Genomic DNA, 24033 nt, shown 5'->3' on the forward strand with positions numbered 1-24033 from the left:
CAATAACTGGCCCAGTATTACAGTTGTAGCTTGCCTTTTTATCCAACCCCCAACTTGCTTTTCTTTATTCATTCCCTCACCCCCTATCAGAATGTGAAATGCCTTGTTTGCTAGGCTGCGCAGTTTGCAGGCAAAGCATCTGCCCCTTGTGGCCTGGGGGACTTGGAAATGCCAAGAGGCCCAGAAGTGAGCATTAAAGCCAATCTCCCCCTGCCTTCTTTTCTGAATTTAGGTTTCCTGGAAGTCCTTGTACTTCAGGCCTCTCCGTGGTGAGGAACTAAGACTACAGTGGTACCTCGGGTTACATATGCTTCAGGTTACATACGCTTCAGGTTACAGACTCCGCTAACCCAGAAGTAGTACCTCAGGTTAAGAACTTTGCTTCAAGATGAGAACAGAAATTGCGCGGCGGCAGTGGGAGGCCCCATTAGCTAAAGCGGTGCCTCAGGTTAAGAACAGTTTCAGGTTAAGAACGGACCTCCAGAACGAATTAAGTATGTAACCAGAGGTACCACTGTATGTCCATACCATACATTTAAAATAAATTCTCCACATACATCCTAAAATCTTGGAACTATAGTTTACCCATCACAGAGCTATAATTCCCAGCACCTTTAGCAAGCTACATCCCAGGATTCTTTGGGAGGGCTTTGTCAAATCATAGGTCTCATCTTGCTCAGTATTGTCTACACTGATTTTCAGCAGCTGTCAATAATAATAATAATAATAATAATAATAATAATAATACCCCACCTATCTGATTGGATTTCTCCAGCCACTCTGGGCGGCTTCCAACATATATAAAAACATAATAAAACACTACACATTTTTTAAAAAACTTCCCTATACAGGGCTGCCTTCAGATGTCTTCAAAAGGCTATATAGTTAGTCGTCTCCTTGACATCTGACGGGAGGGCGTTCCACAGAGATGGTGCCACTACCGAGAAGGCTCTCTGCCTGGTTCCCTGTAGCTTCACTTCTTGCAGTGAGGGAACTGCCAGAAGGCCCTTGGCGCTGGATCTCAGTGTTCAGTTCAATTTCAGACAGGGGGCATTCATAACTCTTAGGAAATGAACCTGAGACCTTCTGCATGCAAGGCAGATACTTTCCCACAGAGCTATGGCCCTTCGCCTGTTGGGAGAAGATGGAGTCAAAGAGGAGCTGAGCAGTCCAGTCTTCTTGATGCTGCCTGTTGGTATTTCCTCATCCTTACTGAACAGCAGGCCTACCATTTCCTTCCTCTTCTTTGGAGCTGAACAAGCTATTTCTTTGCTCTTGGCATCCCTCACCAGCTTTTTCTGAGCTTTAGCTTTTCTACCAACCTGGGCTCCTCATCTGTATTCATCCTAGTGTCCACCAGCCATGGCTTCCTTCCATTTCTGACATGTGCCTTTCTTTTATTTTCAACTCCTCACAAAGCTTTTCATGCAGCCACTCTCTGGCATTTTGAGATGCTTCCTCACTCTTGGGGGATTGTTTGTGCTTCTGGTATCTCCTTTAAGAAAACTCCCACCCATTTGGGGCTCCTTTCCACATCAATATATCTAGACATGGCATCCATCCCACGTAGCATTTCTCTGAATTTATTAAAATCTCAGCTTTCCTGAAATTCACAACACACATTTGACTATGCTCACCTTCGGCTTTCCACAGGATCAAGAATTTGGAAGCACATTGCTCCCCCCAAAGAATTCCGAGAACTGTAGCGTCCCATCCCCCACAGAGCTACAATCCCAGCACCCTCAACAAACTACAGTTCCCTGGACTCTTTGCGGGAAGTAACGTGCTGTTAAATGTGCATTGGATGTGTTCTAAATGGATGGCTTGACTCTGCCTTGCTTCCCTATTGGTAAAGAACAAGTCGAGGGTAACCAGTCCCCTCATTCCTTCTTCTGCCTTGCTCTGAAAGAAGAAGTTTTCAGCAAGGCATGTCAGGAATTCACTGGAGATTCCATGCCTGGCAAGATTGGTCTGCCAACAGATATCAGGGTAGCTGAAGCCCCCATCCCTACTAATTGTTGCTTCTCTGAAACATCTATAATTTATTTCAGAAAAGTTATTATCCGCACCCTTGCCTGGGTTGACCACAATGCTGTTTTTTCGTTTTTTCCTCTATTCATTTTTACTCAAATGCTCTCCATGGGGCTATGGTACCATATTTGCTCTCCTTAATGTCTGTGAAGGTGTAGATTAAAAAAAAATAAAATGCTTCCAGCCACTCTATTTTTTTTGTTGTATCTCTTGATTTTAAACAAGTTATATCCTTCAGTTGCTACATTCCAATCTTATCAAGTCATGTTTATCTTCCTGTACTAGGAGTTCAAGCTCATCTTGTTTGTTTCGTATACTCTGCATATTAGTATATAAACACTGGAAAACGTGGCTGGTCTGATCCAATGTCTCCTCTGGTATGTTATTTTGCAGTTTGCTAGATAACAGCACAACACCCCCAGTTTCTCCTGCAGCATCCAAGTCCCTTCCTTTTGTGCTTACTTTCATATTTACCTTTGGGCCATCACAGGATTTAGTTCACAGCCCTTTTGATTAGGGACTCAGCTACATTAGTAAAGAAAAGGCGTTTTAAATGTGTTATAACACTGTGGCACCAGATGGTGCTGTAGAGTTCTATCTTACACCCAAGTGTAACCCATTATGAGGGTTACCATGCATTTTCCTGAAACTATTTTTGTGGTATCTAGATCCAGCCTAGGTTGATTATCAATAGCAGACATTGGGGTGGGCTAGGGTAGGTGCTCACCTGACATCTGGTGATGGGCTGGCATACTGGAATGGACATGGGGAGGAGTGAGTCAGTGGCAAGGTCAGCCTGGTGCAAACTTACCAGCAGGAGTGCTGAAATGGCTCTGCTGGCAGGTCTGCTCCATGCTGTTGTCACCACTGCCTTGGCCCTCCATCATCAATGCAGGTGACCAGAGGTCAGGTGAGCACCTCAGCCCTACCCTGCAATGCACTAATGTTCATAATCCTTCAGCCAAACACATCTAATCCTGGTGAGGTGCTGCCCATCTCCTGCCAATAGTCCGGTGTTAAGGAAGCTTTAAACTATGATTCCAGAAACCAGACATCTTTTGCTGACACCATCTCTTTTCTGAAAGTTTTTTGAAAGTCTAAATACACAATGTTGACTGGAGCTCACCTGTATGCTTCTTGAAACTCTCAAAGATCTCCCAGAACGCTTAACAAGCTACACATCCCATGCGTCTTTGGAGGAAGTCATCTGTTTGCAGTGTTCTTTAACTGCATAGTGTGTAAGCAGCCATGGTCCAAAATATCTGAAGGGCACCAGTTTGGTGAAGGCAGCTAGACCTTATCTTTGCTCGAACTTCGTCCAAAACTCAAGCTTAGTTCATCCTGTCAAAAAGGTTTCACTGGTTAGCTTAGTTTGGCTGAGGTGAACTATTATTTGGGAGTTGCTTCAGTTGACTTGGGGACGCGGGTGGCGCTGTGGGTTAAACCACAGAGCCTAGGACTTGCTGACCAGAAGGTCGGCGGTTCGAATCCCCGTGACGGGGTGAGCTCCCGTTGCTTGGTCCCTGCTCCTGCCCACCTAGCAGTTCAAAAGCACGTCAAAGTGCAAGTAGATAAATAGGTACCGCTCCGGCGGGAAGGTAAACGGTGTTTCCGTGTGCTGCTCTGGTTCGCCAGAAGCAGCTTAGTCATGCTGGCCACATGACCCGGAAGCTGTACACCGGCTCCCTCGGCCAATAAAGTGAGATGAGCGCCGCAACCCCAGAGTTGGTCACGACTGGACCTAATGGTTAGGGGTCAGTTGACTTGAATTTGGCTGTGAGCTCCACTAATTCAGAAAACTTGGGAAATTTGGCCCCGTTTGCCTTCAAAATACACTAAATTAATTCAAGTTAGGTTTTTGGCCAAGGTAGCGTACGTTGAGATGGCTTACAAGTAGTTAAATTAGCTTGATTTGGGAGCAGGTTATGATGGAGAGGGCAAAATTTGGGTGGATGGCGTGTTTCAAATTGAGTAAGTAAATTCTTAGGTAAGAATTGTTCCAGCTCTGCAGCAGCTGTGCTGGAATGGATTGAGTTTCTGGTTTAGTAAAGCTAACCTTTTTGGTTGAGCTGAACTGAACTGAACTGATTAGTTCTGAAAAGGAATATATTGCTCTCACCATTTCCCCTCATTTCTTATTGGCTCCCTCACCAGTTCTTTTATTGTCTTTAAGGACCGCCCTTTTAAGTTCAGCCAGAAAGGGTGGAGGCAGTTATTACCTGACTAAGGGAAGTCCATTGCTATTGATTCTTGCCCTGTAGGTGAAATAGGACTGGAAGCTTTTGTGTTCCATGCAAATACCTTTTCATCTGCAGTCCAAGCTTATGAGAAAGGATGCTTCAAGGGCCCCTGGGGAGAGGAGGGGTCCTTTTGTTATACATGTCTGAAGAGAAAGGTCAATGTGTCTGTTAGACAAAGGGCTCTGAAACTATTCCATACACTTTCCCCATATAATCTCCACAGCACACATTCAGCAGAGTAAGGTTGTGTCTTCACACACACACACACACATACACACAGAGAGAGAGAGAGACAGACAGACAGACAGACAGACAGACGCCACTTCTCCAGCCTTCAGTTTGCACTGAGAGGCCCTATCCAAACTGCTGCCTCTGAGGATCAATGTTGAAAAATTCATGCAAAAAAAAAGTATCACACCAGATCCCCAAACCACAAAATTAGTGTTGCCAAAGGCCCTAACAGAGAAAAAGGGTGATTCGTTTGAGCATCCCATTTTTGTCTCGGCACTTAATTAAGGAACAAAAGTTCTGGGTTCTGTCTGCGCAGGTTCAAACAGGTACATGAGTTTGAATCTCAAGTTTTGAGGTTATCTGCACAGCCTCGAGGCCTGAGAACAAGAGAAGAAATAAATGATTGTTGTTTATGACCGCCCAAACCAGATCATCAATCATTTCCAAGCACATCAGACTCTGGCACTACGTGACCCTCACCTGCACAGTTTGGACTGAAGAGGTTCTGCCTTTGTGTCTGAAGCTAGCCCCTCTTCCGCGTGAGCTTTTGTCCTAGAGGTTTAAACATCGCCAACACAACAAGGAGTGAGTGTCACATCCTGAAGTAAAGGATCAGATTCCAAAGTTGGCTCACACATATACTTGAGTTGTCTCCTCTTAAGTCTCTTTCTCTGCAGCTTATGAGCTCTCTGCTTGTTAAGCTCACTGACCAAGTCCCAAACTGAAATAGCTGTCAGGGACATCAGTAGTTAGCCATGCTACACCTTCCAAGCTTCCCTATTTTCCAGGGACAGTCCCGGATTAACAGAAGCCACCCTGATTTGATCCTGGAATGTCCCTTTTTTCCTTAGGACATCACTATTTTCATCAGAGAAAGGTTGGAGGGGATGGAGTTATATGACCCCTGAGCCAACAAGATTGGTAACTATACACCCTTTAGAAAACATCAGAAGGCAGCCTTGAATAGGGAAGTTTTTTAAGGTTTAATGTTTTCTTATGTTTCTATATATGTCGGAAGCCACCCAGAGTGGTTGGGGCAACCCAGTCAGATGGGTGCATGATGATGATGATGATGATGATGATGATGGACGTCCTTATTTTCATCAGAGTAATGCTGGAGAGTATGGCTTTCAAGTCCCAAACCAAAATGGCTGCCATGCACATCAGTGGTTGGCCAGGCTCATATTAAGGGAGTGGGGGGAGACACTATTGTTCAGGCAGAGTGAATTTGGCCTTCAACACCCACTAGAGGGTGACCAAGAACAATAACAATGTCCATTGCCACCAGTAGAGCAGCAAACTCTACCTGTGGCCTTGACATAGCATCACAACAGGAGAGCCAGTCTCTATTGTCTCATCACATTGTATGAAACGGGTGGCAAGCTGGCAGCCCACCATGTAATCTTGGCTGGAGCCTGACCAGTAAGGAATATAGGAAGCTACCTTATACCAATCCAATACTAATCTAGCTTAGTCTTCTCCACACAACTGGTAGCAGCTCGCCAGAGTTTCAGGCGGGACTTTCTCACCGGAGATGATGATGTTGTTGTTGGTGGTGATGATGATATTTGTACCCCACCCATCAGACTGAGTTGCCCCAGTCACTCTGGGCAGCTTCCAACATATATAAAAACATAACAAAACATTACATGTTAAAAAGCTTCCCTATACTTCGTTCCTATGTCTTATATGGTTATATGGTTACTCATCTCCTTGACATCTGACGGGAGGGCAGGTGCCACTACCGAGAAGGCCCTCTGTCAAGGATTGAACCGGGGATGTTATGCATGCATGACAGATACTTTGCCGCTGAGTTATGACCATTCCACGGTTGTGCCAACTTCCATATTAAAAAATGTGGGCATCTCATTGCCCCCTTCTGCATAGAACTTGGAGTAGCAAAGGAGGCAGCAAAGCAGGTGTGAAAGCACTATGCACTCTGCCACAACATCACATTTATTTGTCTACACACACACACACACACTTTTCCTGGCTCGACAGAGCAGCCTATGGATGGCAGCTATGCAAGCAGCTCTTCCAGGCACGCTGCCAACTCACTTGAGATTGCGTAAGAAACACAGCATTAGGGTTTCGTTCGGTAACATGGCATCTTAGTAGTGTGCAAGTATTGACTAAACAGCTTAACCAACTAAAAACAATCCTTTGGTTTAAACATTCTAGATTTACCCAACAAGAACTCTGGCAACCATGCCAAATGCCTGGTTTTTTTTTACCCTCCCCCTCCCTCCAATTCTGGTGGCTAGCTCTCACACAGTGCTACAAAAACCAAATATTACACCCAGGCAGGTTTTGGGTTTTTTTTAAAGAACCTGACCAGCTGGAAATCTTAACAAATTTCACTCGAGATGAGCTCTTTTGAAAATTGCTCCCACTTCCATTCATAAGGAAAATGGTTTTCAAATGCTATGTGAGATAAAGAGATTCTGTACTTTAGCGTAACATCTCTCTGGCCTTTATTATAAAACCCAACCCCTCCCTAATAACAGAGCGACGAGAGGCAGGGTAGTATGACAACATACACATCCAGCCTATGGTCCATTGTTTAGAGAACGGGAAAGCCTTTGAGAACACAGAAATTAGCCATCCCTGGAATGAGGAAAGATGAAGCTTTAATAGTATGCCCCCCCAAAGAGTTATTATGAGCCCCGGGCTCACATAATCACAACTTGGTGGCCGGTGATCCATAAGGCATGTTTACTCTGAATATAAAGAAGCCCATTTACCCATGCTTCTCCGTATTGCGCAGCTTGCAAAGCTCCCTAAAACCTTTTAAATACTCACCCCCTGAAAAACAAATGGAATATGAAGTCTCTATCCTTAAAAAATAACTCCAAAGCAGGCTGGCACAACATTAAGCCTCATGGGCGATGAACCCTCCTTGACTAGCTTCAACTTCTTGGGGGAATACGAAGTATTCTTTTGTTTACAGACCATCTCCTTCCTCTTTGCGGGAACTTCTAATGCTCAAGCATCCCATCAAAGGCGAAGGTGGAGATGAGGGAATGCCAGAATCATCTTTATTGCTCATGCAGTCCTTGGATTCCCAGGTGTGTGCTGGAGTTGACATCAGTTCTTCCTGCTTGTTGCGCCAAGGCTGCGGGGCCCATGCTTTCCCCCTCTTGTGAATTGTGGGGAGGGAAAGTGTGAAAGCCTTGTAAGTAGTTCTTTTGCTGCTGAACTCAGCAAGAAGTGGCTGGGAGGAAAAGGTAGGAAGGAATTTTAAAGAGAGATTGGAAGTGTGTGGTATCTGTGTATGAGGGAGGGAATTGTAAGAGATGGGGTTGCAGAGAAAACCACAGGGTGGAGTGGGAAGAGGGAGTTAACAGCATACAGATCTGTGGTGGTTCATAGGGAGGGAAAGAGTGTGTCTTTCTGTGTGTTATGGGGGGGGGGGAGGATACCTGAGAGGAGTTTTCAGAGTGATGGGGGTACTATGTATGGGGCACAGAGTTAAAAGGGAGCTGACACAGAATGAGTTAAAGGCCAGCACTGATTCCCCCACAATTAACATAGCAATATGCGTCCCTCAGAATTATTTCAGATGCAAAAGTGTCTTTTCAAGAGTGATTTGACCCTGTTCCCAAGCCTATTCTGAGCAAGTCTGCTGAATATCCAGCAGAGGGCGTGCTTAGACTCTTGAAATACCGGAAGAGCCAAATATGGGGTGGAGGGGGGGGCCCTTGTTCCTTAGACAACCGATCCCCCATCCCACTCTCATGGAAAAAGGTCATTTGAAGCACCCTTGCACAGAAATCATTAACCAAAATGCCAAACAACAGTTGGTGACATCAACTACCCAGTGGCTTTGGTTACAGGCCCTGCCATGCAGTATCCGTGCGATGTGTACATAGATTTTCTTTTGGCCACTAGTTCCAGGGTGGATTGCCTCTATATCCCCATCTCATTCCTTTATAGCTTGGTTCTGCTACAGCATCCTTTTAAGTCTGTGGTTTTGTGCTGACCCACTGTCAATCCTGGACTAATGTGATTGGTGGAGGGATGCAGGGATGAGGATTCTTCGCAGCTGCTGTTGAAACAAAACAGTTCTCCCCTTCTTTCAAAGAGGTGCTTCCTAGGCAGCCGCCTGGAGTCATTTAGTAGAAATGATGGCCTTGATGATGCTTGCTGAGAGCTGGCTGCTCGCAGGCAAAGGTCGCCTTCCATGGCAATTGTACTATAGAGAAGGTCTTCCATGAGGACAGAGAGGTTCGTTTTTTCCTACAGATGCTCTTGCAGCTTTGCTCAGGCAGCGAGAAATCTAGAGCTGCAGAGAACCAGAACAAGGCACGGCTGACTGAAAGAGAAAAGGATATTTGTTTGCTTTATTATTTATTACTGAGGTATTTAACTAACTAGTCCTCGTAAGAGATCAGTGTGCCACGGTTTCCTACGTTGTGCTGCCTGTGTATGTCCAGTGGTCTTCCTGTAGCTTCCTGTCATGCTTAAAACTGCTCCTCAAATCCTACCTTCTTACATAAGTACAGAAGAAAAGTGTGACAATTGCTCATCTGCTTTTTGCCTTTGGCTTGGGGAGCCACCTGTTGCCATGCCAATCATGGGTTCCCAGCATCTGTGCACGTTATAAAATAGACATATATGTGATCTGCACATGCAAAGGTATCCATGGGTATTCTTGTGAACATCCAAGCAGGAAAATTGTTATGTGTGAAACTGTCCTTTAAGTATAGGTACTAGAATCAGCGGCTGTTTCTTTTGCATTTATAGGAACCCGAATCTTGCAATTTGATGCCATGCGGCAGTTCCTGATGATTCATGGTTATTTGTTTTCAATGTGGCTTTTGAGTCACAACAGTCCCATAGAACCCTGATGAAGCAGACTCCTTCCTCCCAGCATAAAAGATCTTGCAGAAGCAACGAAGAGTCCAAATGCATAAATGCTTCCTGGCCTTTTGGCTATGATCAAGTGTAGTACCTGTTAACATTTGTAAATGCAAAAGAAAGCAATTTATGCTCCTCTCCGTGAGCAGAAAATGCCCATCCATTGACCTGTGATAAAAAAAATAAGTCAATAAAACTCATTTGGGGATTTTGCTGCTCAGGTTTTAGCATGAATTTTATTTATTTATAATAGTATTTGTACGGCAACCTCTTATGAAATACCAGGACATTACAAAAAACATAAAAAATAAAAGCAATACAGAACAATCATAGAAATGACTGACTACTCAAGGAAATTTTAAACAACTGCACAGGCTTGTTGGTATAAAATGGCCTTCAAGAGACACCTACAAGTAAAAAGTGAGGCTGCCCACCACATCTCTGCTGGGAGAGTGTTCCAAAGTATGGGACCAGGGATACTGAATGGCTGGGCCTCAGTTACACAGGGGACAACTGACAGTACTCCTTCAGTTGATCTCAGGGTTCAGGCTGGGATATAAGGCCTCAGGTTTCTTGGACCCAAGTTGTTCAAAGCTTTGTATATACACACAATAGCAGCAGCAGAAGTACCGGTAAACTGCAAAATGCTAGATTAGAAAACAGCAGGGAGATAGAATGGCTTTTGTTGTAGCAGTCTACCATCCGAAGAAGTACAGAAGAGCCTTCTGGATCAGTTCAGTGGCCCATCTAGTCTAGCACCCAGGGGGAAATGTGCAATATGGGTGCAATGCCTGGGTGCAATACGAGTCTCCCTTCCTGTACCTGCCCTAGGGAATGCCCCCTATAGAAGGTGATGGTTGAAGCTGAATCTTCTTCATTGCATAGCTAGAGAGCTTTGGAAAGATCCAAGTGCCAGTGGAGAGGGAAGAACCACTTCTACATCCAGTCAGAGCTAGCCATAAGGCTTCAGCTATAACACATTAGAGTTATCAGCTAACATGCAGGGCAAGAAAGGGCTATCAGTTCTATGAAATCATACCAACGAAGCGTGATGAGCTACTTCAATTTTGGCAAAACATTGGGACAGGCACCTGTCAAGGCAAGTGCAACCTTCCCAGCTTTAGGTGGGTTCTCAACTCCCCTGCCTGTCCATTTGCCATTCAAGGTCTTTCCTGGCTCAGAACAGCTTTTGTAACAACCTCTTAGTTTACAATGCATGGATTTCCTCCATCAGGGTCAAACCAAACCAAGTCATCCCTTGTAGTCAATTTATTGCCTTTTGCTCTCTTCCACCCTGCTGGCTGTGCAATCAGTCCACTGCAATTGCGCCTAACCCATAACAAACAAAAACACTTCTTCTTCTTCTTCTTCTTCTTCTTCTTCTTCTTCTTCTTCTTCTTCTTCCTTATCCTTGATCTATCTTTTGAGTGGGTCTGCTGTTTCAGAACCAGTGTGCGTGTTTCTTCCAAAGGAATGCAGGCGGGTTTTTCCGTCTCTCTTCTTTGTTACTGTTTCATATGTTTTGCTGGTCCCAGTTGTCTTGTCCCTGTTTCTGGCAAATCGCTGTTCCTGTTTCGTCCCCCATTTTTGTCTTTTTTTGTCTTTTGTCAGGCAGGGAGAGCTCTAGCAGAGTAGCAGAGAGCACATGCGTGGCATGCCGTGGGCCTCAGGTTGGCACCTCCAGTTAAAAGGATCCAGCGAGCAGGTTACAGGGATGGCCTCACCTTGAGGCTCTAGGGAGCTGTTTACCTGTCAGACTAGACAGTACAGAGCCAGGCGGACAAGAGACAGACTTCCTATAAGAGAGCTTCCTTGTGTTCCTTGCTAACGTTTCCTTAAGCTTGAGCCGCTAGGGTTGCCATGCCTCGGGATTCAGCTCTCAAAGGTGTGCATGGATGGTGCATTTAGCCTTTTGAGTACCTGGATGTTAATTATAGGCAACACCAGCGTGGCAATGCTCTCCCCCTGCCCAAACTGCTGCAGTTCTGCACCCCTGTGTTGATTTGAAGGAAGCAATTCCCCCCCCCCCCCATATACAATAATAAACCAAAACTTAAAAGCAGATAAATAAATGAGTAAGTTAAGTTAATTTGGATATGCAGAATAGATTAAATTTAAGGAACCGCAGAAAGAGGGGGAAGGAAGTCAAGTTTTAAAATGTCAAAATGATTGTAAAATCAGAGAAATGTATATACAGTGGAACCTCGGCTCCCGAACGCCATGGGAGCTGAACGTTCTAGCTCCCGAACAAACGAAAACCGGAAATAATTGTTCCGGTTTTCGACATTCTTTGGAAGCCGAACGCCCGAATGCCCGGCTGCTGCAGCCAATCAGAAGCCGCGCCTTGGTTCCTGAACTGTTTCAGGAATCAAACAGACTCCTGGAATGGATTAAGTTCAGGAACCAAGGTTCCACAGCGGCAGCAGGAGGCCCCATTAACTAAAGTGGTGCTTCAGGTTAAGAACAGTTTCAAGTTAAGAACGGACCTCCAGAACAAATTAAGTTCTTAACCTGAGGTCTCCCTGTAATATGCTCAAATCGTCTGGTCCGGTGGGCAACCTGGCTGCTGCATTCTGCACTAGCTGAAGTTTCGTAACATAACGTAGCAGCAGATGCAGCCGAATTGTCAGACATGTGTAGCACTGTGTGCATGGAGAACTGTCTCAGCATCTTCTAGGAACTGGTGGGGGGAGACAGGAAGGAGTGGCAGGTTGCTCCCTGCTGTAGGAATGTGTCCATTGCTCAATCTGTAGCATGCATGTAGCATGTCAGTGCTATATATGTTCCTATCTCGTTGCCTGGGGCCCAGGAATTCTAATGGAAGTCTGATGTTTTCCTAAGTCTGCAGACAGCCTGCGATATCAGCTTGGAGAAATGTGATCAATGCATCAGCTTGAATCCGAGGCTGAGCCCTCTGGCCTTGGGGGTCTGGCTTTCTGTCTGTGGTGCCACCAAATGGGTTCTTCTCAGGTCACTTGTCTCTAAAGAAATGCAGATATCTGCCCTACAGATGCAGCTACATGTTGCTTGATAGGAGGAGATACTGTAGTATCTCTTTCACATTCTCTTTATCTCTTTCTCTCTCTTTCTCTGGCTTCTGGTAAACAGAACTGAGCCTGACACCATGCCTGCTTTCTTCCAAGATACATTCCTTCTGGCCAGAGCACACCCTTTTCCTGCAAAACCATATCCTTGTGAAACCATCTCTTTCTGCCTTGAAGCCGAATTCAAAAATGCCAAGCAAACTCCTCCAATAAGAGCCTTTAAGTTAACAAACTAAAATCCCAGGATATTCTACCTAACTCACTCACTATGTGGACATCGCAAACGAAAAGCGATAGAAGAAACTTCTTACATTGTTTATTTCTCACTATGACTGGAAGATTACTCTCCCCACACCTAGTGCGTTTTTGTCGACCTGCTGTTATTGGTCCAGGATGGCCTGGTTTGGAGGAAGCCTGGTCCTATGTATCCTTACTCAGAAGAAGGTATGTTCCACTTAGTGCAACAGGGTTTGCAGTCAGGCCAATGTGTTGCGGATTTCGGGCTTGGTATTCCAAAAGCCCAATACAGTGGTACCTTGGGTTACGTACTTAATTTGTTCCAGAGGTCCATTCTTAACCTGAAACTGTTCTTAACCTGCAGCACCACTTTAGCTAATGGGGCCTCCCACTACCGCTGTGCGATTTCTGTTCTCATCCTGAAGCAAAGTTCTTAACCTGAGGTACTATTTCTGGGTTAGCGGAGTCTGTAACCTGAAGTGTATGTAACCTGAAGCGTATGTAACTCGAGGTACCACTGTATTATGCATGTCTATTTGGAATTCCCATTGAGTTCATTGGAATTTACTTCCTAGTAAGAACAGCAAGGAGTTCTGCAGCCCCTTAAGGTTTAACAAAGCAATCCAAACACTTGGTCAGCAGTGCAGAAAGGGGTCTGGATGAGACAGAGGTGTCCCTCTGCCCAGTCCTCCCCAGATCCACTGCGGAAGCTGGTGCTGGGGTGCTGCTGTCAAGGAGCACACCAAACAGCGGGTGGAAGTTACTGCTGGTGGCATCCTTTGCACTGGTACACAGCAGCACCGGCATAGCAACCCCCATTGGTGCCTGGGGTGCAAAGATGGGTTAAAGTTGTTGAGCTTTGTTTGGAAGATCGGACCCAGGAGATGGACAGTGGCTCTGGGGCCCTGAAGCTCTTGTGTCACCCACAAGCCCCCATACCACCCATAAGCCCCCATACCACCTGCCTTCCTGTGCTGCCACTGCTCAGCAGAAACTCCCAAAATGAGTCGTTTTGCAGTTGGGGCTGCATAAACACAAGATCCGCAGAATCATGACCTGACTGTATGGCCAGCACATGACTTGGAGTCCCCCCCCCCCCCCCCATAGCACCAAGCCATGGATCAGGCTCAGTTTGTGACGGGGGAGCCAGAATTCTTGGATGAGTCTGAGGAGATACTGTTTGCACCATGAAGGGGTTTGACTGCAGTTTGTCAAACAGGGGGAAAGTGGGTCACCTACAATTGTGTGTCATATGTACTTTTGCCTGAATAAGTAGGCCTTCAAGGCAGCTTGTAGCTGGCAGCGCAGGAAGAGATGCTTTCCTTAGGGAGGGAGGGAGGAAACACATGTATATCAGGGCTAGGTAGACAGCAGGGAAAGGACAGCCACTGGGCAGGAAGTTGTGCAAGCACTAGGCTAGACGGAAGCCTCACCCCGCGGCCTTTGGGAGAAGCACTGTCCAGCCAGCTTCAGTTCCTGAGGCTTCACTCGATTCAACACACTCACAAAGTGACCACGGGGGCCAGAAACATGCTTTAAAATAAATAAAATTCTCATTATGCCAATACTTCGATCAAAAACTAATTCTGGCTTGCTGAATAGAATATACACAGCCCTGGCTGGAAACCTCCTGCATTTCTGTACCATTGAATTTTAGAAAGAGAGGAGGCTGAATCAAGCAGTTATTCGATGTGACTTCTTACAGAGGCTGGGGAGGGTTGTAGTTTGTTCGGTGCCCTACTCCCTGCTGCCCCACTCTCACCTGCCATGAAGAAGAAGAAGAAGAGTTTGGATTTGATATCCCGCTTTATCACTACCCAAAGGAGTCTCAAAGCGGCTAACATTCTCCTTTCCCTTCCTCCCCCACAACAAACACTCTGTGAGGTGAGTGAGGCTGAGAGACTTCAGAGAAGTGTGACTAGCCCAAGGTCACCCAGCAGCTGCATGTGGAGGAGCGGAGACGCGAACCTGGTTCACCAGATTACAAGACTACCGCTCTTAACCACTACACCACACTGGTGGTTACAGACCTAGGTGATTATAATAACAGGAGCACCTATATCTCGGGGTCACCTTTGAAGTTCTATATGCTGAATGGCTATGTTTATAAACAATGTTCACTGTATGCATGTCAAATGCGCAAAACCCCATGCTTAAGGATCTAGATCTTGGGCTTCCAGATGTGGGCGTCATATCACACAGCAGGGATGGGGAATCACCAAATTTAAGAAGAGCCTGCTGGATCAGGTCAGTGGCATATCTAGTCCAGCATCCTGTTCACCAGATGCCTGTGAGAAAACCCAAAAACAGGACCCAACCACAGCAACACTCTCCCCTCCTGTAGTTCCAGGAACTGGTATTCAGACTTATTACTGCCTGCAGGTAGAACAAACCCCTCATGGTTAGTAGCCATTGAATGTGGCTCAGCAGGGGTTCCAATTTGCCCCTCTAGACCAGGCACCCCCAAACTCAGCCCTCCAGATGTTTTGGGACTACAATTCCCATCATCCCTGACCACTGGTCCTGTTAGCTAGGGATCATGCGAGTTGTAGTCCTATAACATCTGGAGGGCCGAGTTTGGGGGTGCCTGCTCTAGACCATTTTTCTCCAAACCACACCCAGATGCAACATTAGGTGGGAGGCAGGCAAAGGAGTGGCCTTCATTTGACGTGCACAGATCTGGTTTCCATTGAACAGCAAAGGGTCATTCAGGTATCACAAATGGGCCACCAGCAACAGGATAAATCCAGATTAAATAGAAGGGGGACGGCATAAGGGGTTGGCAGCTTGATGCCCACAATGTCATGTGAACAGTGTAAAAAAAGAAGTAAATCACGTATGTTAGGAGCAACTATCTCACAATAAAACCCCATCTGGAAGCACGCCTTGCAACCATTACTACGTGTTATAAAAGGCAACCCCAACCATTGGTTCTGAACATATGCTGCTTTTTGCTGTTGACTATGCCCCAGAGCAGATCTTTCCACTTTACTGTGAATCTCCTACCCCTCTCAGATCTGACACGGTGCCCTTGGGTGTGCCATCTGGCTCCTCCATCCCTGCTGACTAGTTGGAGATGGACAAGCAAAAGGAACTGGGGCTTAGAAGAACCCTCTCCAACCGTGGCACAAGGAGGCGACCTGACCCCACCACTACCTTCTGGTTCATTGTCCAGTGGGGTCAGGTCACTATTCCCCCCCCAATGGGCATTGACCTCAGATCAGATTGGAACTTTTGACCTCAGAGAGTCATCTTTCCACCCATTGACAGATTTGCCTGAAGAACCGACTTCCGCTCTCTTTTCCCCCTTGGCTTTCTGCTCTAACACTGGTTTTACCTGTCTAAAAAAAGAGAGCAGGTCTCATTCAATTGTTCCTTGGGCTTCCCAGATGACAAGTGCTTCCCATACATCATCTGAGGGGGTCTCAGGCAACACATAGTTCCAGAGACAATTTATAGGGTGGGAGGGTTGTGCTGATTTGTGCCTGATTCTCCCCCTTCACTTATTCGATCTCCCCTCCTCCCTCCATGTTGCTCCTGAGACACACCTGAGCAAGAGGCAACCTGCATTTGACACAGACACAAAAGGTGGTAGAAAGAATAGGAGGAGCAGGAGGGCAGGCTGCCTCCCTGACCATCTTTATTAGCAGCCAGACCGTGACAGTTTCTTGCCTAGTCTTGCCGGGTCTGCTACCTGTGGAGGCGCCCAGATTTCTCTGATAACAGAGGACTGTTTCTCCCAGATGTCTCTCCATCTCTCTGTTACCATGTCATGAGCATGGAACTTGCACTTGATTTACAAGCCCTTCAATTAAAGGTTGGACAACTGTTTAGGAAGCAGCAAGGAGAGGTTTTTTTCTTTTCTTTTCTTTTCTTTTTTTGGTCCTGGATCCTATGATAGGCCTGTGCTAACAGCTTGCAGCGAGGAGATGCTAGATTTGACAGAGAGAGGTAGCGGTCAACAACCTCAAATATGCAGATGACACAACGATGGCAGAAAGTAAGGAGGAATTAAAGAACCTTTTAATGAGGGTGAAAGAGGAGAGCGCAAAATATAGTCTGAAGCTCAACATAAAAAAAACTAATATCATGGCCACTGGGCCCATCACCTCCTGGCAAAAAGAAGGGGAAGAAATGGAGGCAGTGAGAGATTTTACTTTCTTGGGCTCCATGATCACTGCAGATGGTGACAGCAGTCACGAAATTAAAAGATGCCTGCTTCTTGGGAGAAAAGCAAAGACAAACCTAGACAGCATCTTAAAAAGCAGACACATCACCTTGCCAACAAAGGTCCGTATAGTTAAAGCTATGGTTTTCCCAGTAGTGATGTATGGAAGTGAGAGCTGGACCATAAAGAAGGCTGATCACTGAAGAATTGATGCTTTTGAATTATGGTGCTGGAGGAGACTCTTGAGAGTCCCATGAACTGCAAGAAGATCAAACCTCTCCATTCTTAAAGAAATCAGCCCTGAGTGCTCACTGGAAGGACAGATCCTGAAGCTGAGGCTCCAATACTTTGGCCACCTCTTGAGAAGAGAAGACTCCCTGGAAAAGACCCTGATGTTGGGAAAGATGGAGGGCACAAGGAGAAGGGGACGGCAGAGGACAAGATGGTTGGATAGTGTTCTCGAAGCTACCAGCTTGAGTTTGACTAAACTGGTAGACAGTGGAAGACGGGAGTGCCTGGCATGCTCTGGTCTATGGGGTCATGAAGAGTCGGACACGACTAAACGACTACAACAACAAAGTTTGTACTGCATCTATCACTCTATCCATTTAAAATGTTCAGGTTTCGGTAGAATTTAGCTGCTGAAGACAGGAGTGCTTGGCGTGCTCTGGTCCATGGGGTCACAAAGAGTCGGACACGACTAAACAACTAAACAACAACAACAAATGCTCTGAAGGCTCCTGTCTGGAGGTTCTTGCAAACTTCAGCCACATCCACACTGTGTACATTTAAAGCACATGACTTCTCCCAAAGAAACCTGGGAACTATACTTTGTTAAGGGTGCTGGGTACGCCGGTTCTTTCCAGAGACTAGCAATTTTCTACCTAGCAGAATCTAGGAGGTTGACTAGGTTGACTAGGTGCAGACCCAGGGGGGCCCCAAACTGTGCCTCTCCCTGTTGGGCTAGGAGCCCATCCACCTATGTGTGGCCCACGGCCCAAGACTGGCAAAGGGGCAGGAGGGATCCCAGCTGTGATTTAGAAAATCAATTCATTCAGCCACTTTTGGAGCTACCACTATGAGATCATCTAATCCTCCTCTGCCCCGCCCCCCAAAATAAGGTTTTTGTGTAGATTTAAATCCTTTACCTTCTACAGCCTGATGGCCAATAACATCAAAATGAAGTAATGACAGAGGGCTTCTTTCCCCCCCCCCTTTTGTTTTAGGAAGGAATGCATAATACTCAAGAGCTTAATAATCCTCCAGGGCGATGCTCAAGGGACACCTTAACAGAGATATGTCAAGTAAACATCCTCTTGTTTGAGGAATGAGAAGCTGCAAAGTGAGTATTATCAGAACCCCACCATTCAAATTCTGGCCACAATAAAAATTGCATTTTTATTTGGTCAGGCGTTTTACGGACAAGAGGAAGACTGGAGTCATTTTTCCTTATCTGCTGAAGATGTTTAGTTAGTAGGTGTTGTTTGTATTGTCTACAACTGAAGCAGGAGCACCCTAAATAGTGGAGATGGGGGCTCCTATGAGGCCTGCTGATGAGACATGTTGACTTCTGTGACCCTTGAGTTGCATTTACCATTGCTGGTGTTGCTGGATTGTGATTTAAATGCAGTACTTTGAACTTCATATAGCCCAGTGACTTTAAAAAGTTTGCCTCCTGCTTACTTGATAGCATTTTCTATGCATACCTCTGAAATGTCCTTCATTGTGTCAGATGTGTCAGGGCAAAAGCTCACCTGTTTTTCAGATACTCCAGACTATTAAGAGGTGTGAGAAGCCTTTTCAAAGAAAGGAAGCTTTAAAACACAAAAAAAGAAGAATGCAGGATGGATGTTCCTCACAATGGGTCACATTTCAATTTAAAATACATTCACCACAGTAAACATTACACTAAACATATGTAAAAGGGAATTAAATCATGGAATGGCATTTGCCCATTTCATTCCCATTAGCATCTTTAAAAGGTTGGATGTTGTGTGTCTGCTGTACCTGGAAGAGAAGGCATAGCTGAGGCTGATCTAGTTATCCTAGATGGTTCTAGCTTTTCCTCAGCTCCTGCAGAAGGAAGGGGGAAGGGGCTTCTGGGAAACAGGTCTAGAGTTTTTCACCTGTACTTTGCACCATGTTCTACCTCTGTGAACTAGGCCCTTGAACCTGTAGCCAGAGTCGAATGTCTGCTCACCTTCATCTGGTCTGGTGCCCTGGACCTGACCTTGTTTGCCTCTGCCTTATTTGTCTCTGGTAGTTTGTTATGGGTGCTGGGAATTGTAGTTCTGTGAGGAGTAAACTGTGGTTCCCAGGAGGGAGAGGAAAATGTGCTTTACGTGAATGGTGTGTATTCAACCCTGTTCTCACTTAACTCTGAACTGGGGTCCATTTCTCTCTACAGCTAATTCTGCAAAGGTTATTCACATATCAGTTCATTTCCCTGACATCTGGTCAGAAAATGTTTTGGATTGCTGTGTATTTTTGCGTTTTTAAAATAACTTTAAAAAATAAGCCTGGACTCTTTTTTTTTTATAAAAAAATTAATAATGATAAAATATACACACAACAGGGGGAGATCAAAGGCAGCTGGGGGGGGGGAATCCAAAACAGAAAAAAACCCAGCTGCTTGAATTTGTTCTTTTATCCCCAATGCGTTTTGATATATAATCTTTTTCTAAGGGTGGAGGAATTCTTATTCTCTCTTCTCCAAAAAAGAGGGGGCAGAATTCTTTATCCCTTCTTTTCCAAAGAGTCATCAGAAATAGATGCCTGGGAGTTAGTCGGCTGCAGCTATGAATATTTCTGAGCTGTTTCTTACCTTGTTTCAGGAATAAATTACAACTAATTGGGGGGAAGGGTTCCCTTGAAAAATAATATAGCAAAACGCACCGAGAGCAAAAGAGCAATCCCGGCACCTGTTTTCTTTCTGTGTTGATCGTTTCAGCTCACACACCTCTTATGCCGTGTGCAATCGCTTTGCAAATTCAGCAGCTAAATTCTACCGAAACCTGAACATTTTAAATGGATAGAGTGATAAATGCAGTACAAACTTACAACAAACCAAAGCCACAAAACCAAACCATAGCTGGGGTTAAAAAGGAATCCTTCAGAATTACAGCCGGGTCAGTTTGGAGAAAGACCATCATTTCTAAGGGCATCCATTCGATATACAACATTATTTGCTTGAATCATAGGATTGTAGAGCTGGAAGGGCACCACGAGGGTCATCTAGTCCAACCCCCTGCAATCCAGGAATATGCGACTGATCAAACTTGCAGCCTTGGCATTATAAGCACCAAGCTCTAGCCAGCTGAGCTATCCAGGCTGACAATAACAAACAGGTGTTTGTTTTGTTTCAGGGACACAGGATCATGAATCAAGCATTCTGCTCAGACTTTCCTTACAGTCCGATGATTAGCTGACATGAAGTCATTTCTTTTAGGAATTTGCACTTTGTGGTGGTTTCCCCTCTACTACTCTTCAACTGAACTCTCCTGGTGGAGGCAATAGCTATTTAATATGCTGCTGTGACCGAAGTCAGTACCAAACTATAGCAGTCTAGTGAGTAGTGTGTGCTAAGTTCAGATGTGCCAGTGATCCAGAGATGTGGCTGCTGTCAGTTTAGAGCCAGGGGTGGCTAACCTGTGGCTCCTTCATATGTTGCAGGACCCCAGTCCCCTTCGCCCCAGACCATTGGAGCCACTGCAGGGCCGGATTTAGGATTGATAAGGCCCTAAGCTACTGAAGGTAATGGAGCGCTTTATATGTCCAATTTGTCAACAACAAATTGTTGGTGTTTTTTGTGTTGAATATATGGTAATTTATGGACCCTAATAGGTATCTAAAATGGGATGCGGGTGGCACTGTGGGTTAAACCACAGAGCCTAGGACTTGCTGATCAGAAGGTCGGCAGTTCGAATCCCTGCGACGGGGTGAGCTCCCATTGTTCGGTCCCTGCTCCTGCCAACCTAGCAGTTTGAAAGCACGTCAAAGTGCAAGTAGATAAATAGGTACCGCTCTGGCGGGAAGGTAAACGGCGTTTCCGTGCGCTGCTCTGGTTCGCCATGCTGGCCACATGACCCGGAAGCTGTACACTGGCTCCCTCAGCCAATAAAGCGAGATGAGCACCACAAACCCAGAGTCGGCCACGACTGGACCTAATGGTCAGGGGTCCCTTTACCTTTACCTTAAAGCCGTTTGCACATATTGTCATGCAACCATTCCATGCTGAATGTAGGCACCCTATATATAGAAATGAGCAAACCAGTGATAGTTTAGGGAGCAGGCTAGAAGGCCTTACATCTTAGGAGCCTATACAACACAAAACACTGCTGCTGTATGCAGGTTTTATTTTATTTCCGCAGGGCCTGCAAGACGGAGCTGTTCCGCCTGGCCTTTGGTTTGGACTCAGTCTGACCCTTATGTTTCCCTCCCCTTATGGTTTTGAACTATGGGCTACTTTTAAAATGAGGCTGCATTTTAAATTGTATTTTAACGTGTATTTTAAATTGATTTCCCCCCCTATTACGTTTTTATTGTAATTTTACTGGTGTTAGCTGCCCTGAGCCCGGCTCTGGCCGGGGAGGGCGGGGTATAAATAAAATTTATTTTTTATTTTTATTATTTGTTTTTTATCTTATATTTTGGAAATGTACATCCAGGTTTTTTCCCTTTACATTTTTTTTTGGGGGGGGGGCAAGAGAGCTATAGCTTGTTTAAAGGTAAAGGGACCCCTGACCATTAGGTCCAGTCGTGGCTGACTCTGGGGTTGCGGCGCTAATCTCACTTTATTGGCCGAGGGAGCCGACATACAGCTTCCGGGTCATGTGGCAAGCATGACTAAGCCACTTCTGGTGAACCAGAGCAGAGCACGGAAATGCTGTTTACCTTCCTGCTGGAGCAGTACCTATTTACCTACTTGCACTTTGATGTGCTTTCGAACTACAGTGGTACCTCGCAAGACGAATGCCTCGCAAGACGAAAAACGCTCAAGACGAAAGAGTTTTCCATTTTTTGAGTCGTTCCGCAAGACGAATTTCCCTATGGGCTTGCTTCACAAGACGAAACGTCTTGCGAGTTCTTGCGAGTTTGTTTCCTTTTTCTTAAAGCCGCTAAGCCGTTAATAGCCGCTAAGCCGCTAAGCCGCTAATAGCCGTGCTTCGCAAGACGAAAAAACCGCAAGACGAAGAGACTCGCGGAACGGATTAATTTCGTCTTGCGAGGCACCACTGTACTAGGTTGGCAGGAGCAGGGACCGAGCAATGGGAACTCACCCCGTTGCAGGGATTCGAACCGCCGACCTTCTGATCGGCAAGTCCCAGGCTGTGTGGTTTAACCCACAGTGCTACGTAAATCCAGCACTGTGCCGCTGTCTGCCTGGGCTGGTAAAAGTCTGGGATAGTTCACTTGGCAGAGACTCTTAATCTTAGGCTCATGGGTTCAAATCCCACATTCTGCTACCTGAGGCAGCTGCTTCACCTTGCCTCATGGGTGAGTCGGACCTGCATGCAAAGCAGGTGGTCTACCCTTGAGCTATGATCTTTCCAAGGAGAGCGTTGGTCGGAGGTGGATTTAAAGGACGGTTCCAAGCCTTTAACGCCCACCCCCTTGCCCCACAGCACAGGGGCCCAGGGCTGGCGTCCAAATAGTGGACATTTGCCCAAGGATGCTATGTGTTGACACTGGATCTGCCACAACCCCACTTATACCTATGTTATAAAAAAAGTTCATACTGCTTTTCCCTGTTCTCTCTCCATGATAGTTTGTAAGGCAAACTTGATAAATATTCCCCACCCTTCTTCTCTCATTTCTTTTTCAGTAATGTGGGGAAGGGGAGCCAAAATCCAGCCCCGCTTAGGAAAGAAGCAACTGTTCCAGTCCTGCTTGAAATTCCAGATTCTTTTTCGTTGGCTTCCGAGAGCTAAAGTGAATAAATATGCCCCAAAGTGATGCTAGGAGGTTGTAATTATTTTAATTAGAAAAGGTGGCCTCGGAGAGTCCCTGGGTCTCAGTCTATTTTATGAAAATGCAGGGGGGGGGGGGGAGGGAGAGAAAGGATAGGAAAGGAGGGGGGGGGGAGAACCACCAGGAGGTCTAGCACTTAATAAATGTGAACTGATTACAAATCTTCCTCCCGACAACTGTGCTTTTGTCTTAAACTGGCTTAATAGGGTTTTTGTGCATGGGCCCACGTGCGTTGTTTTTGTTTTTTTAAAAAGGCGATATAAAGGGGCATGACAGCTTAGGAAATAGAGGTGGATTTGGAATTTTAATTTGTAACACTGTTCCTGGGGAAAACAACTTGATTTGTGTTTGGCCTGGTGGAGCCCAATTGCAGGAGTTTGGGATTCATGTCCAGACCGGCCCTTGCAGCCAACAATTGATTTCATTCCCACGGCTGATATTTTTCACTCTAGGCATTCATCTTGTTGGCAGGTGGATGTCCAATAGAGAGTGAGCCCTCCCTCCCCCAAACTCAAATTTTAGAGGGTTTTTTTCCTTCTCCCCCAGACTCTCCTTGAGAAGCTCTGCTGAGGTCAGCAGCAGCGGAGGGTTTCGGAGGGTTTAAGAATTCCTTGGTGGAGGTGCCTCTGCTTGTGTGAGCTGTTTTTTGATGGGGAAAGGCTAGGGAGGGGAAACAACAACAACAACAACAACAGACTTGCCAAGTGTCCTTGTTTTCCAGGAACAGTCCTGGATTTGCAGAAGCTGTCCCGGTTTCTGATTTGATCCAGGAATGCCTTACTTTTCCTTAAAAGGTCCCTATTTTCGCCAGAGAAAGGTTGGAGGGAATGGAGTTATGTGACCCCCCCAGCCGAAGAGAAAAGTAACCATACAACCTTTAGAAGACATTGAAGGCAGTCCTGTACAGGGAGGGTTTTTCTAAATGTTAAATGTTTTATTATGTTTATATAAAATATATATTTTATTATATTAATTTATTATATAATTCATTACTATTATATAATTATATAATTTATTACTATTATATAATTATATAATTTATTATTATATTAATTTATTAATATATAATATATATTTTATTATTTTTATATAGGCGCTGTGGTTATATAAACCACAGAGCCTAGGACTTGCCGATCAAAAGGTCAGCGGTTTGAATCCCCGCAACAGGGTGAGCTCCTGTTGCTCGGTCCCTGCTCCTGCCAACCTAGCAGTTCGAAAGCATGCCAAAGTGCAAGTAGATAAATAGGTAACG

At 45.6% G+C, this 24033-nt stretch overlaps 1 long non-coding RNA gene across 2 annotated transcripts in view; it reads left to right on the forward strand.

The window, feature by feature from the left end:
- LOC308471234 overlaps window positions 1–24033 on the forward strand; it is a 61230-nt gene that overhangs the window by 8212 nt on the left and 28985 nt on the right. Inside the window, exons 2-4 of one of the 2 annotated variants that reach the window (XR_013982824.1) lie at window positions 18038–18153; window positions 20484–20564; window positions 22636–22813. This is a non-coding gene — a long non-coding RNA (uncharacterized lncRNA). Of the gene's footprint in view, window positions 1–18037; window positions 18154–20483; window positions 20565–22635; window positions 22814–24033 lie in introns of those variants that run through there. The other variant, XR_013982823.1, reaches the window with a different exon arrangement.

The sequence above is a fragment of the Podarcis pityusensis genome, assembly GCF_964106645.2.
Source record: "Podarcis pityusensis genome assembly, chromosome: 2".
Taxonomy (NCBI): domain Eukaryota; kingdom Metazoa; phylum Chordata; class Lepidosauria; order Squamata; family Lacertidae; genus Podarcis; species Podarcis pityusensis.